Genomic DNA, 15,148 nt, shown 5'->3' with positions numbered 1-15,148 from the left:
CCAACTGACCTGCTCACAGATTTAATCACAGAAACACACAGAATTGTATGTACTGACGTACACTAGTTCATGGGCATGTCCCCCCAGAACCTTCAAAACCCATAGATAATATATAAATAATAGTGAGATAGCAAATCTCTACACGGTTATGGGTGCAGGCAGACAAGCAGGGTATGTCTTGACACCTTGCAGGCCCTTGACCCTGGCTCAGTTCTGGGTTTATCCATGTGTTCTCAGGACACAAGAGACTGAATGTGGACCTGTTGCCCCCTCCAGAAGACTGGCATATCTCTTTTAATGTCTCCTTCTGTCCCTTTCAGGAGGTTTCTTCAAGTTAGGTAAAGTCTTGTGACTTCATAAGTGTTATGTAATATCTTTTAGTCAGATGTCCTCCATTTATTCATCATCCATCCATCCATCCATTCAGTCACTCAATCATTCCACAAACGTTTATTGAATGGTTACTGTGTACACTCATGCACGAGATGCCCAATAACAAGAATGACCAAAAAAGACTGTCAGAATCACAACCTTGAACAAAAGCCCCCACAGTCTTACACAGTAAATATTTCTGTAAGGATGTCTGCCAACAACTGCCTGTCCAGCCTTGGATGCATGTCTCTCTTGTTATTGATACTGGAGCCAAAAATAATTGATTCAAAATAACTTATGGAATTCTCCTCATTTTGCTTTTAAAGACTTCCCCTCACTTCAACCTCCCTAAAAATACATTGTTTACTATGTCATACATCTTCCTAATGCATGAATAAACATAGAGTAGAAACTTGGTACCCACGGGTCTATGGTTCCAAGGAGCCCACTGCTGAGGAAAAACTGAATGCTCAGGATGCATAGAGCTCAGCACTCTAAATTTCTCAAATTTACCTAAACCATATGGACAGCAGATATTAACACTCCTAACTTGAAGCCACAAGCAGTAGGCTGCATTACTGCCCCCAAATTATTGTTGTACATTTTAATACTTCTCACCAAAAGTTAGATCTTATTTCATGCTCTTTATCTGGAATACTGCAGATGCTTGATTCACTTTTCTTATGACACCACCCAACTTCTGCTAAAGGCATGCCACCTTTCAACAAATCTAAAATTTTCACTTTATCACTTAAATTAAGCACATTTACACACCCTTTTAGGCTTGGGAAGATAACCGTAACTTTTTAGGTACCATTTGCTTTTTCGGAGGCAAATTATCACAAAATAAATGGCAGGAGGCCTGGTGGAGTGGCTCAAGTAATAGAGTGCCTGCCTGGTCCTGAGTTCAAGCAAAAAAAAAAAAAAAAAAAGAGAGAGAATGGCAGGGAACTCTCAGCAGATCACACAATGATTTAAACACAACCGATGATATCACGGGATTGACTGAGGACTTCCCTGCCTCACTGAGTTGGGTAATGCATGCATGAGAACCTAGAAATTTTGTTTTTGAAATTTCTTTTGATTTTATTTATTCATTATTACTTTTTGACCACTTCTGATCAAAACTGAAAGTAATAAAATCCATGAATAGAGTGGACCTGCTGTATTGATCTTTGGTAAATTTCTGTGTGTTTGGTGAGGTTTTGACAATCATGACCTCACCTATGTCTTTGATGCTGTGGCTGCTGACTTTCCCAGCACAGACTCAGAGATCTTCTTGGGGGCACCTCTGAGTTTACTTCTCAATCCCCATTGGCACCCACCCTTTTTCCCAATGGCCCATCCATCAGCAAGTACTTCCAGGTCTTTAAAATTACCTGCAAACTGACCACTTCTCACCATCTCCCTGGTCTGATCACCATAATTTTCCTCCTAGATTATCTCATTACTATAGCCTCCTCAGGCCCTCTTTGTTTTTCACACTGTCTCCCTAACTGTTCACATGGTAGTCAAAAGGAGATCGTGCTAAATAAAAATAAGCACCTGACTGACGAGAGCTTCAAGTCCCTCAGTCACCCTATTGTGAACTCCCAGCACCTTCTACGTATCTCATAATATTGGGTGTTCAGTAAATGCTTGTGGAATGGAAAAGGGCTTTTACTTAAATCCTTCACTCTTGTCTTCTCTTTTCTTCTACTCCCCCAGGTCTCCTGCTGCTATGTTACTCTCAAATGTCCACCCCCCCTCCTTGCTTCTCTCTCCTTCTGCTGAAAAATCACCACCCACTTGCTGATGAAGGGTGTGGACTCCCCACCCTCTGGACCTGATCCCCTAGCCCATACCTCTGTCAACCTCCGGCTATGTTCCTTCTGAGTCTTGGCAAATAGAAACCCACACAGATAGAAACACACAGAAATGGAAATTGTGATTTCACATTTAATCCTCTGTTGAGAAGATTAAACAGGATTATGGATGTAAAACTCTTGCATGTGATATCGCAATGTCCACATTCAATAAGCAGTGAAATGAGCCATTGCAGTAAGTCTTGCTTAAATACGACCAATAATTACAATGCTTAATATAACCATTAACCACTGCTGTTGCATCACTTGCTTGCTATATTGGCCACTGAGTCTTTCGCCACACTATAACTAGCAGACATTTCGTGAGTGAATGGATGAATGGTTATTGAACTTTTGTTGGCAGGATCATGGGTCCCTTATGAGAATTATAAAAACTACTGACCCTTTTCCTTAAAAAAACCCCAAAAACCAAGCTGGGTTTGCTGGTGTAACTCCAGCACTAAGAAGTCTGAGGCAGGAGGATTGTGAGTTTGAGGTCAGCCTACATAGTAAGGTCAGGGCTACATAGCAAGACCCTGTTTTCCAAGGGCTGGAAATACAGCTCAGTGGTAGAGCACTTGCCTAGCATGCCAGGACCCGAGCTGCATCCCCAGCCCTGAAAAACAAACAAATAGGCAACATTACACACACTTAAGAAGATTTAAGTCTCTTTTTTAAATTCCTCTACCCCAAACTTTCACTGCATTATTTGTCGCACAATGAGAAGTTTATTCACTCAAGCATCTTGGGATTTCTTAGGCACCAGGGCTCATATCCCTTGAAAGGTTTTATGTATCAGCCTCTTCAAAATACAAGGCACCCTATACCACTCTCTCCTTACCTGCTCTCCTGAACTGGGCTCGTCTTGTCACTTCTGTGAGGATGGTGATATGGTGATTAGTCTAGGCTAGTCAAGGCTGGACATGAACTCACAATCCTAGTGCCTCAACCACCCAAGTGCTGGGTACATGACGCCATGCCCAGTATAGCTTGGATCTTAAATTTTCCTCAAAGGCCATGTGTTAAAGGATTAACCAATCCTTTAAGTTAAGCCTGCAGAGCTATTCATGGAACACATAGGAGGTAAAGCCTAATGGAAAGAAATCAGATTACTGGGGGCATTCCCTTGAAGGAGATATTGGGACCCCAGCCCTTACTCTCTACTCTTTCTTTGTTTCCTGGTTGCAATAAGATGAGCACCTTTGCTCCACCATGTACTCCCACCATGATGGTCTGCCTCACTTTCAGCTGAAAATAATCATGCAAACTGACCACTGGCAGAAACTTCTGAAACCATGAGTCAAAATAAGCCCTTCTTCCTTTTAAATTGTTTGTCTCAGATAATTTGTCACAGTAATGGATAGCTGATAAACACAAAGATAATAATAGTCACAATACAATTTCTGTCACCAACAGTAACTGCTTCTGAGCATTTACTGAGAGTTCTCCATAATCAAAGCACTCATATATCTGGGTACCAGTGGCTCACATCTGTAATCTTAGCTGCTTGGGAGGTTGAGACCAGGAGGATTGAGGTGTGAGGCCCGCCCAAGCAAATAGTTCTTGAGACCCCATTTTCACAATAACCAGGGCAAAAATGGACTAAAGGAGTGACTCAAGTAGTACAGTGCCTACTTTGCAAGCAAGAAGACCTTAGTTCAAACCCTAGTCTTACTCCCCCAAAAAATGCATGTGTACATATATGAACACATTTAGCCCTCAAATAACCCATTAGGATTTCTCTAAGTGAATGTTCAGAGTGGTGGAAGGAGAAACTAATCTATATGTGGCTATGTTCCAACTTTAGTGATGTCACATACTTTGGAAGCTAAAGAAATCAAAGGCATCTCACATCTGCTGCTATAGTTTGGATTTTAAGTGTTTCAAATGTCCATACGGTGATGGCTTGATCCTTAGGGTGGCAGTACTGAAGGGTGGTGGAGCCTTTGGGATGTGGAATATACTGGGAGGTCTTTAAGTTATTCAGGGCATGAACTCATAGAAGACTGTGGGAACCTAGTCCATGACTCCCTTCCTCCTCCTCTTCTCCTATTTCTTCATCTTCCTTATCTCCTCCTTTTTCCTCCTCTTTCTCGTCTCCTTCTTTTCCCTCCTCCTCCCTCTTCCTCCTTCTCCCCCTCCTCCTCCTCCTCCTCCTTCTTCTTCTTCTTCTCCTTCCTTCTCCTCCTCCTCCCCCTCCCCCCTTCTTCTGCCCCTCTCTTCCTCCTCTTCCTCTTTCCTTCTTCTCTTTCTCTCTCTCTTCCTGGCCATGAGGTGAGCAGGTTTGCTTCACCACATGCTCCCACCATGGTGACTCACCCACTCTTGGCCCAAAACAATGGAGCCAGCTGGTCATGGACTGAAATCTCTAAAACTGTGAGACAAAGCAAACATTTCCTCTTTATAAGTTGATCAGGTGTTGTCATAGTGATGGAACGTTAACTGATATAACATCCTTGTTTGGAAATACTTCTTAAGAAAACTCTGCTATTATCAACCTACTACAAGACCTTCCCTTAATGGTGCCTTCCTGGGTTAACAGGGTAAGTGGTCTCCTAGTATTGAGATGCAAAGTCTTGATCCTACCATAGATCAGCAGTATGGCCTTCTCCAAGCTCCACTTCCTCGTCTGTAAAATGGGAACAATAAAGTCTTTACAAGGTTCTTGGAGAGGCAGAAGGACCATGAGCACAGGTCTCAGCAAGTCATTTGTACTCAATGGGTTACTAGTTTCTTGTAGCAGGAGCTGAGAGGCAGGCTGTTACAGATCAGAAACTTTTTAGAGCACTGCATTGAGCCCTAAATGAAACCCTAATTCCTCAGGGAATTGCTAAGTGTCTGTCTGGCCCTTATCTATGTTTCTCCCTCTTCTCTACAACTCGACTCCCTTCTACATACCCTGCATTCCAGCAAAACTGACCAGTGCATCACGAGCCACACACACCCTGTGATGTTTATCCCAGGGCCTTTACTTTTGAGTCTGCTCCAGAGACCGTGGTCCAGTGGACAGCATGGACACTGGAATCCAACAACATTGGACCCTATCTGGTTTCACCTCTTGAATGCTGTTGACCTTTAACAAGCAACAAGTTTTAGTTTCCCCATATGCAGCATGGAGTATCCTATGGATACTGAATGGTATCAAAGGGAAGAGGAAGATCATCTGACCCAGGGGAGATACAACTATAATAATAATAGTTTTGTAAAGGTGCTCAAACTTCTTTTGCTGAAAAGCACTGACTCCTTCTTGGGCCCACAAATGAACTAGTAGCAAGAAAAAAGCATGGCACCTGTCCTCCATTTTGTGTCTGTCTTTACTCTAAGCCATTCTCTTTGCAGTCACTTTGCAATCACCTTGAATTCTCGGAAAGACTGAAAGTATCTTTATGAAAAGGGACAGAAATTACCCCCAAGAGTAAACTTTCTTTAGGATGGACCACCTGCCTTGGCTCCACATGACAACTCTGTACTCTCTCCCACAATGAAGACTGAGATAATGACCAACCAAATTACACCTGTGACTGATTGTTTAGCTGTACATACCTTTTGTCCCTTGCCCCCAGTTCTTTTGTCTACATAAACCTACAATTCATGTCTGTACCCTGAAGATGGCTGAAGATGAGTCGAATGCTTACTCTGCCTCTTCCCATAGCCATGACCCCAGTAGCGTAATAAACCTCCTTTCTCTGCCTTCACCATGCCTCTTTATTTGGCATTACCCATGGTCAACTGTGGCCATAAAATATTAAGTAGAAGGCTGGGTGTGGTGGCTCATGCCTGTAATCCCAGATACTAGGAGGCAGAGATTGGGAGAATCACAGTTTGAGGCCAGTTAAGGGAAAAAGTTAGTGAGACTTCATCTCAACCAACAAGTTGGGCACAATGTGTGTGCCTGTAGTCCCAGTAATGTGGGCAGATCATGGCCTGGGCCATGGCTCAAGTCGTAGAGCACTTGATAAGTCAGCATGAGGCTCTGAGTTAAAACTCCAGTACTGCCAAAAAAAAAAAAAAAATTAAGCGAAGCCGGGCTCCAGTGGCTCACAGCTGCCATCCTAGCTACTCAGGAAGTAGAGATCAGGAGGATTGTGGTTCTAAGCCAGTCTGGGCAAATAGTTCTCAAGACCCTATCTTGAAAAAACTTAACACAAGACAGGGCTGGCAGAGTGGCTCAAGTGGTAGAGTGCCCACTTAGCAAGTGTGAGGCCTTGAGTTCAAATCCCTGGACTGCCTAAATAAATAAATAAATAAATGGAAGATTCCAAAAATAAACAGGTCTTAAGCTTTCAATTGAGCAGCATTATGAGTTTGTGCGATAAAGTTTTTCACCACCCTTCTCCATCCTGCCAGGATAGTAATCATCCCCTTTGTCCAGTGTAAACACATTGTATATGCTATCCTCTTGTCAGTCATTTAGTAGCCATATTGATGATCAGATGGACAGTCATGATACTGCAGTGCTTGTAGTTAGCCATTATTTAACTTGATGATGGGCTCAAAGTACAAGAAGAATAATGCAAAGGAGAAATGACTGCAAAACTTAAGGAAAGATAGATTAGCTTTGTAGCTTTGTAGTCATGCTTCAGGGAATATAGGAAAAACATAGATATGTAAGAGGCGCTTAAACTGCTTTTGCTGAAAAGTGCTGACTCCTTACTTGGACCCATGAATGAACTGAAACCAGGAGAAAAGCTTGGCATCTCTGTCTCTATTTTGTACCTGTTGTCCTTTGCTCTGAACCATTCTCTCCTGCAGCCATCTTGGAATACAGGAAGGAGAGGTATGATTGATAATATCTTTACGACAAGGGACTGAAACTACCCCTAAGGAACAGCTCAGCCTTTCAGGACAGACCACCCATCCAAATGAGGACAGTTACCTATAAAGATGAGGCTGCACCCTGGACCCGGAGTAATCACTTCTTGGAAACTAGATCACTCCCCTCAAGTGATGACAATGAGAAAAACTTCTCCAGAACCCTTGAAGCACAGGACTGAGATAATGACCAACCAGGCTCTACTTGACCACTGGAACAGACCTGTGACTGGGACTGTTCAACTATGAGTACCTTTTGTCCCCTGCCATAATTCTTTGTCTATTTAAAGCAAAAGCTCATATCTATGTCTGGAAGATGGCTGAAGATGGCTCAGTGCTTACTTTGCCTATTCCCACAGCCTGTCCCAAGATGTGTAATAAGTCTCCTTTCTCTGCCTTTCGCCATGTCTCTTTATTTGGCTTTTAGGGACAAATGGCATGTGGAATCTAAAGACTGTGGGCATTGAGTCTCAAACTTTGGTTTCAGATATACAGAGTTCAGCACTACCTGTGGCTACAGGCTTCCACTGAGGAATTTGGAATAGATCTCCCACTGATAAAGGGGAACTGTTATATCACTATAGAAAAATAAATAATAATGTTGATGTTAATAATAGATGTTGATCAATGTTATTACATCATTAGTTCTAAAACATGATAGTATATAATAATGCAAATAATACAATATAAATATTAAAGGCTTGTTATAATGCTGATAAGCATTTGTCATGTACCAGGCAGTATTCCAAAAGCTCCTTCTTTATTATGTCATGAAATTCAAACGACAACCCTTTGCTGTCAGTCAATATTATCGTTAAGCTTATTTTGCATGTAGGGAAACTAAAGTAATCACACAGCTAGTGAGTGCCAAAGCAGTTTTGAACCTGAAAGTCTCAGTGTAGAACATTAGTGTCAAATGGATAATTGGATGTTTTTTCAGCTATGGATATGTTTGATACCACCCAATATGGTGGCCATTAGCTACCCACATCTATCAAGCTCTTGAAATGTGACAAGACTACAGCTATGACTAGTATAGTTGTAACCATGGTATGTACTACGGCTGGCTGAAGAACTTAATTTTTATTCATTTAAATTTAAGTAGCCCTGTCCATGTGGCCAGAGGTTATTGTGTTGAGGAATGCAACTCAGGAGCCCTTTCTGTAGACATCACACTCCACAGCCTGACATATAATGTCCATGCATGAACATTCTGGTGGCAAGAAAAGCATTCTTTGGGGCTGGAGGAGTGACTCAAGTGGTAGAGCACTTGCCTGGGAAGTGCAAAACCCTGAGTTCAAACTCCAGTTCTGCCAACAAAAACAAAAACAAATAACAAATAACAAATGTGGGGTAATAATCCTAATTTTTGTAAAGATAACACAGTTATTGCTTGCTACTCGCGGGAGGTTAGTTGTATCACCCCTGTGACTATCAAAATCCAAGGATAGTCCAGTCCTTTATACAAAATGTTGTAATAGTTGCATAGAACCTATGCACATCCTACCGTAGACTTAATTTTTAATTTTTTAAATTTTTGCAGTGCTTGGAATGGAACCCAGGGCCTTGTGCATACTAGGCAAGAGTTCTACCACTGAGCTACCATCTGAGCACCTCCTGTACACTTTAAATCACCTCTAGATTTCTAGATGATTTGCAATATTTAGCACAACTAAAGTGATGTGTAAATAGCTGGGTTTTTATTTGTATTATTTTTATTGTTGTATTGTTATATCTGTTATTTCAACTTTCTTTTTTGGCAGCGTTAAGAATGGAGACAGGGCCTTGTACATCCTAAGCAAGTGCTCTACCACTGAGCTACATCCCTAGTCTTAGGAACATTTTTGGTTTGCATTTGGTTGAGTCTGCTGATGCAGAATCCACAGACACAAAAAGATGACGACACATCCTCTGGTGGTCTGGGGATTTCAAGGCCTTCCCTCTTATCTTTCACTTGCCACTTGACTTGGAGGTGTTGACCCTAGGTAGATATTTCACCTTCCTCTAATTTTTATGCCATGAAGAAACAGAAATGCAGGTGCAAAGATAAAAATCTGGTTTCTGCTGGGATGTAGGTCTAAGATGGCTGGAATGTCAAGCTTTTTAAAAGAAGTTGGGAGAGCTGGGGGTGTGGCTCAGTGGCAGAGTGCCTTCTTAGCATGCACAGGTTCTGGGCTCCATCCCCAGCTCTGCAAAACAATGATGGTGCTGCTGCTGCTAATAATACAAACTATAGAGACTTTTTTTTTTTTGGCAGTATGGGGTTTTAAACTTAGGGCCTCAAACTTGCTAGGCACGCTGAGCCATGACTTCTACCACTCCATCCATGTCGTTAACCCTTTTTGCTTTAGCTGTTTTTCAAAAAAGTACAACCTGCTTTTCCCTTGGGCTGACCTGGGACTGTAATCCTCTTATCTATGCTTCTTACATGGCTGGGATGTACACCAGCAGGCCCAGCTTTATTGTTTGGTTAACTTTCCCCCAGCTGACCTCAGACACCAATCCTCTGCACCCTGAGTAGCTGGATGTAGGCATGATCCACCACATCTGGCTAATTGACAAAGAATGCAAGCATGTTTAAGATGCAGGTGCAACAAAACACACATTCTTGAGTCTGAAGAGTCTCATTTGGCTGTCATTTGGTAATGTTACCAAATCGTTCTCAGTCCTGGTTGTATTCAAGATCTTCTAAGGAAGCTTTCTAAAGAACTTCCAGCTAGGGTAGAGTCTTTTAAAGACCCAGGGCATTCAGACACACAACCAGTGAGAGCCAGTGGTTCCACAACTTGGGCCCTTCATTCAGTAACCATTTACTGAAGGTCTCAGTGCCATATTTTGTGGCAGTCACTCAGTAAACCTGATAGGAATATAGGAAATTAGATCTCTCACTTCATCTCTCCCTCAGCATCTCCTTTTCTCTTTTTTCTTTCCCTGCTTCTTTTTGCTTTTGCCTCCATCTTCCCTTTCTTATTTCTCCTCCTAGATCTTCTTCTTTCTGTCTTCTTCTTTCTCTCTCAATGTGGTTCTTTCTTCATCTTTTCTTTATCTTCTCTCTCTTTCTTTCTTGGTATTTCTCTTTGTGTCTCCATCAATATTTCTCTCTCTCATTCTGGGGCTCCCAATATTTGTCTGTGCCCCTCTTTTCTCCCCTTCTGTCTTCCTCAGTGTCTGTCTTTCTCTGCTTCTCAACATCTCTATGTCTTTGTCTCCCTGTCTCTCTCCCATATGGGGAGTTGGGTTTATGTCTTCTTCCTCCTGTCTCTCAATATCTCTCCTTCGCTCCCTCTTAATGACTGTGTCTCTCACAATATCTGTCTCTCTCCCTCAATTTTTCCCTTTATTTCTCATTGCTTCTGCCTCTCAATTTCTCTGTTTCTCTCTTTCTCTGTTCTCAGGTCCCCCTTCTTCCTCCCCTCTTTGCTCTCTCAATATCTCTTATCCACACTATCTTGTAATCTGTGTCTCTCTACTTTAGTATCTCTCCCTCTCATCCAGTCTCTCTCTCTGTGTGTGTCTCTCTGTCTCTCATGTCCATCTCCGTTCTTTCTCTGTGTATCTCTCTCCACCTCATGTCTCTTCCTCCTTCTTCTCTCCTTCCCTCTCTCCTTTTCCCTCCCTTCCTCCCTCCCTCCTGTCTTCCTCATTTCCCACCTCCCTCATGTCCTCCTCCCTTCTCTCTCTTCCTTTCATGTCTCCTCCTCCCTCTTCTTCCTCCTTCTCTCTCTTTCCCTCCCTCTTTTCTCAGTATTCCTTTCTCCCCTGAAGTCCTCCTCTCTTCCTTTCTCTCTCTCCCCTTCTGTCACTTTGTCTTTTCTCTCTTCCCCCATGTCCACCTACCTTCCTCTGTCTATCTGTGGCTGTGGTCTCTGTCTGCCTCTCCTCTCATGCTATTTTCTCTCTCTTTCCCTCCCCGCTTTTCCCTTTCTGCCTCTTTCTTCTCCCCACCTGTGCTGTTTCATCAGCCACAGCACTGGGCAGCCTTAGGGGAAGCTGTCTGGAGCGTTTTCTGTCTCTGTGACTGGTTTTCCCTGACACCTGAACCAAGTTTCTGGGGCCTGTTCTATAACGCACCTCCTGGGAGCCTGGCTCTGGTTTGGCCCACAGCTCATTAATCTTGACTAAACAAGGCTGCAGCTCCAGGGGCCTGAGTCATTTCCTGGTGGGGGCGGGGAGGGCTCCACACTGCTTTCTACTTTTCTTTTTTTTTTCCTTCCTTCAAAAGTCAGAGGAGAGTGAAATTGTGTGTTGGAACAAAGAGAAACTTGAAAATGGTAATTCTTTGGCTTTTAGCCTAGGGCTGTGCTCACCAGGGGCTGCAGGGAGCTGAGCCTGACCAGGCTGGTTAAACTCAGTTTTCAAGATTCCAACTCTTCAAAGACAGACAGGACCACCTTGGTTGATATCTTTGCCTGCATTTTATCTTAGATTTGAGCTCTGAAGTGGAGAGACTTGGAGGTAAAAAAAATTACAAGTGGGCCAATGACTTCCCCTTCCCCAGCCAGAGTTTTTGGTTTTTAATATGTGCTTGGATAGTGTCCTTCTCTGCTCCAAAATTGGCCATTCACTCATCCATCCATCCATTAAATTGCTGCAGTCTGTTCTAGGCCAAATTCTGTGCTAGAAACTAACAATTTTTTTAAAAAGTAATTAACGATATAGTCATTATTATTACTCTTATAAGAATAACCAAACCCACAAATACTTAAATAATCCCTATTCTGTGCCTCCTGCTTATTCTAGGAGTTGTTTAATTTGAGATGGGGGGGTCTCACAATTTTTTTTTTTTTTGCCTATGCTGGCTCAGAGCAAAGGACAACAGGTACAAAATATACAAAATAGAGACTGAGATGCCAAGCTTTTCTCCTGATTTCAGTTGTTCATGGGCCCAAGTAAGGAGTCAGTGCTCTTCAGCAAAAGCAGTTTAAGCACCTTTAATAATCTGATTGATCAATTCCACTTCTGGGTATATATGAAAAATAATTGAAAGCAGAGTGTCAGGAGATATTTTTATAAACACATATTTACAGACAAAAGGCGGAAACAACCTGTGTCCACTGATGAATGAATGGATGTATATAATATGATAAATCCATTCAAGGGATGACAATGATAACGTCTCCACAACCCTTGAAGCACAAGGACTGAGATAATGACCAACCAGGCCCTACTTGACCACTGGAACAGACCTGTGACTGGGACTGTTCAACTATGCGTACCTTTTGTCCCCTGCCATAATTCTTTGTCTATTTAAAGCAAAAGCTCATGTCTGTACCTGGAAGATTGCTGAAGATGGACTGAGTGCTTACTTTGCCTCTTCCCATGGCATGTTCCCAGCCCTGTGACAAAACTCCTTTCTCTGCCTTCACCATGACTCTTTATTTGGCAAGCAGCTAGACTTGACATGTGGAATCCCAGGGCCTTGGGTCTAAAACTCTGTTGTCAATATGATAGTTCTATTTTAATTTTAGTATTTATTTAGGTGCTGGGGATGGAACTTGGCTTCAAGAATGCTGGGCAAGTGCTCTAGAGCTCTAAACTATAGCTCAGCCCTGGTAATTTTCTTTTTAGACTTTGGAGGAAGTGACTTAATATTTTCCATAGTGTCTGTGCTATGGTACATCTTACCAATAGTGCACTGGGATGCTATAACAGATACCTAGAAACTGTTTTTTTTTTTTTTTTTAAAGCACTGATTCTCTACTGGGCCCAAAAGCAGAAGGTAACTAAAAATAAAAATGGGATAAGAACCTGGTATCTCTGCCTTTGCTCTGCATCTATCTCCTCTGCCTTAAAACTTTGGGTCAGACTTCTGCTCAACCCTGCATGTAGGCATGTTTGTCCCTCAAGGAGTTGCAGTTTCAGTTTAAAAACTGTTGATACCTAACCTGTCTCATCCTCCTTTGAGGCTTAAGGCACAGAGATAAGAGTAATAGCCTGAGGTGGTACATTCCTATAATACCAACTGCTCTGGAGGCAGAGGAAGGAGAATCATGAGTTTGAGGGCAGTACAGGCAGTGTTAGTAAGACCCAATCTCAAAAACAAAATATAAACAAAAAAGGCTGGAGGCATAGCTTAAGTGGTCCTGGACGCCCTGGGTTTGAGTCCCAGAACTGCAAAAACAAATAAGCAAACAAAATACCCTGTCAGCTTTTTATACCATCCTGTTCCAGACTCCCTGCCAAAAAGCACCTGAAAATCTTTAGTCATTATCTTAAACCTGCAGTCACCCTGGATTCCAGGAACAGAGGAACCTCAAGCCTCACAGACAGATCACCCCATGGAGGGATCACCCCCAAGCACCAGCAGTCATTTCATGGAGACTGTATTGTCTTTTCCAGCAAAAAGAATTTCTAATCACCTTGCAGAACCAGGACTGAGAGCTATTCATCAGACCAAACTATAACCAATACTAGTTAATTATGCATACCTCTCACCCCTGCCCTAATTCTTCCTCTTTTAAATCTAAGGCCCATGAAGATGAGCTGAAATGCTTCCTTTCCTCATCCCAACATTGCCATGTTGATTAAAATCCTTTCCTGCCCTTTCACCATTACTTCCGTATGCTTTCTTTGGAGTGAGTGACCAGGCCTGACATGTTGGAACCCCCAGAGTTGGGCCTCTAGCCTAGGATTCCTGTTACAGCTTTGTGAGCTGAGCCGAGAGAAATAAGCCCTTCCTTCTCCCCCTTCCTACTCCACCCTCCATACACAGGTGATTGTTAGGTGAGAGAGACTAGGAGGCTATGTCTCAGGAGGAAGGACCCTGTGTGCTTTCTGGCTGACCCAGACTCATAGGGTATTTGTTTCAATTTTTCCATTGTGGCCGTAGACCTAAGGTCATGCACATTTGTAAAGCAGAAGGGGACAGGGCTATAGCGGTGATTCTCAAAGGGTGCCCAGAACTAGTTGAATCAACATTACCTGAGAACTTATTAGAAATGTCGGTTCCTGGGCCAGGCATGGTGGCTCAGCTACTTGGGAGGTGAACATAGGAGCATCAGGATTGGAGGTCAGTCCAGGTAGACAGTTAGCAAGACCCCATCTCAAATGAAGCTGGGCATGGTGATTCATGTCTGTCATCTCATCCCTGCTACGTGGCAGGCTAAGGTAGAGGGTCACAGTCCAAAGCAGGCCCAGACAAAAACATAAAACCCTACCTGATAAATAATTAAAGCAAAAAGCACTGGAGGCATGGCTTAAGTGGTAGGGTGCCTGCCTGGCAAATGTGAGGCCCTGAGTTCAAACCCCAGTACTGAAAAACAAGAACAAAAAATGTGGATTCCTGATGGGGATGTAGTTCAGTGGTAGAGACCTTCCCTAGGTTTGACTACCAGCATACAAAGAGATTGAGAAAGAGAGAGAGGGACAGAGAGAGAGAGAGAGAGAGAGAGAGAGAGAGAGAGAGAGAGAGAAAGAGAGAAAGAGGGAAGGAGAAAGAGACAGAAAGAAAGAAAAAGAAAGGCAGATTCCTAAATAAATTAAAATAATAAAATATATTTAAAATCATTAAATTAAAATTTTAAAACATCATTCAAAATTACATTAAAATACAGATTCATAAATAAATTTCTTAAACAATGAAATATATTTAAAATTAAAAATAATTAAAATTTTAATTTAATTTAAAAATAAATTCAGGTTCCTTGGCCCTGTCCCGTATTTACTGTCCCAAGAACCACGTTTCAAGCACTAAACCCACTATCTGGCCATGTGTGTAGCTCAGTGGCAGAGCATTGCTTTCATGCACAAGGCCCTGGGTTCTATCCCCAGCACCTAAATAAAATAGTATTGGTCACAAAAGACAACAAATGTTGGAGAGGATGTAGAGAAATGGGAAGCCATGGACACTGTTGGTGGGAATGGAAAATGGAAAATGGTAGGGCCACTATGGAGGTTTCCCAAAAAGATAAAAGTTGAATCACTGTATTACCGTGGCATTCCAGCTCTGGATGGATGCCCCAAAGCAAGGATAGGGAATAACTATTTGCTTTCCTTTATAGCAGCATTATTTATCATAGCCAAGATATGGAAACAACCCTAATGCACATAGAGGAATGAGTGCCAGTGGCTCACGCCTGTAATCTTAGCTACTCAGGAGGCAGAGATCAGGAGGATTGTGG

General features: G+C 42.5%; 1 protein-coding gene across 1 annotated transcript in view; it reads right to left on the bottom strand.

Moving 5' to 3' along the window:
• Muc16 (mucin 16, cell surface associated) overlaps positions 1-15,148 on the bottom strand; it is a 216,807-nt gene that overhangs the window by 177,954 nt on the left and 23,705 nt on the right. The window lies entirely within an intron of this gene.

The sequence above is a fragment of the Castor canadensis genome, chromosome 14, assembly GCF_047511655.1.
Source record: "Castor canadensis chromosome 14, mCasCan1.hap1v2, whole genome shotgun sequence".
In the NCBI taxonomy this organism is placed as follows: domain Eukaryota; kingdom Metazoa; phylum Chordata; class Mammalia; order Rodentia; family Castoridae; genus Castor; species Castor canadensis.
The sequence above is the reverse complement of the archived record's forward strand: the minus strand, read 5'-3'. Positions and strand labels throughout refer to the sequence as shown.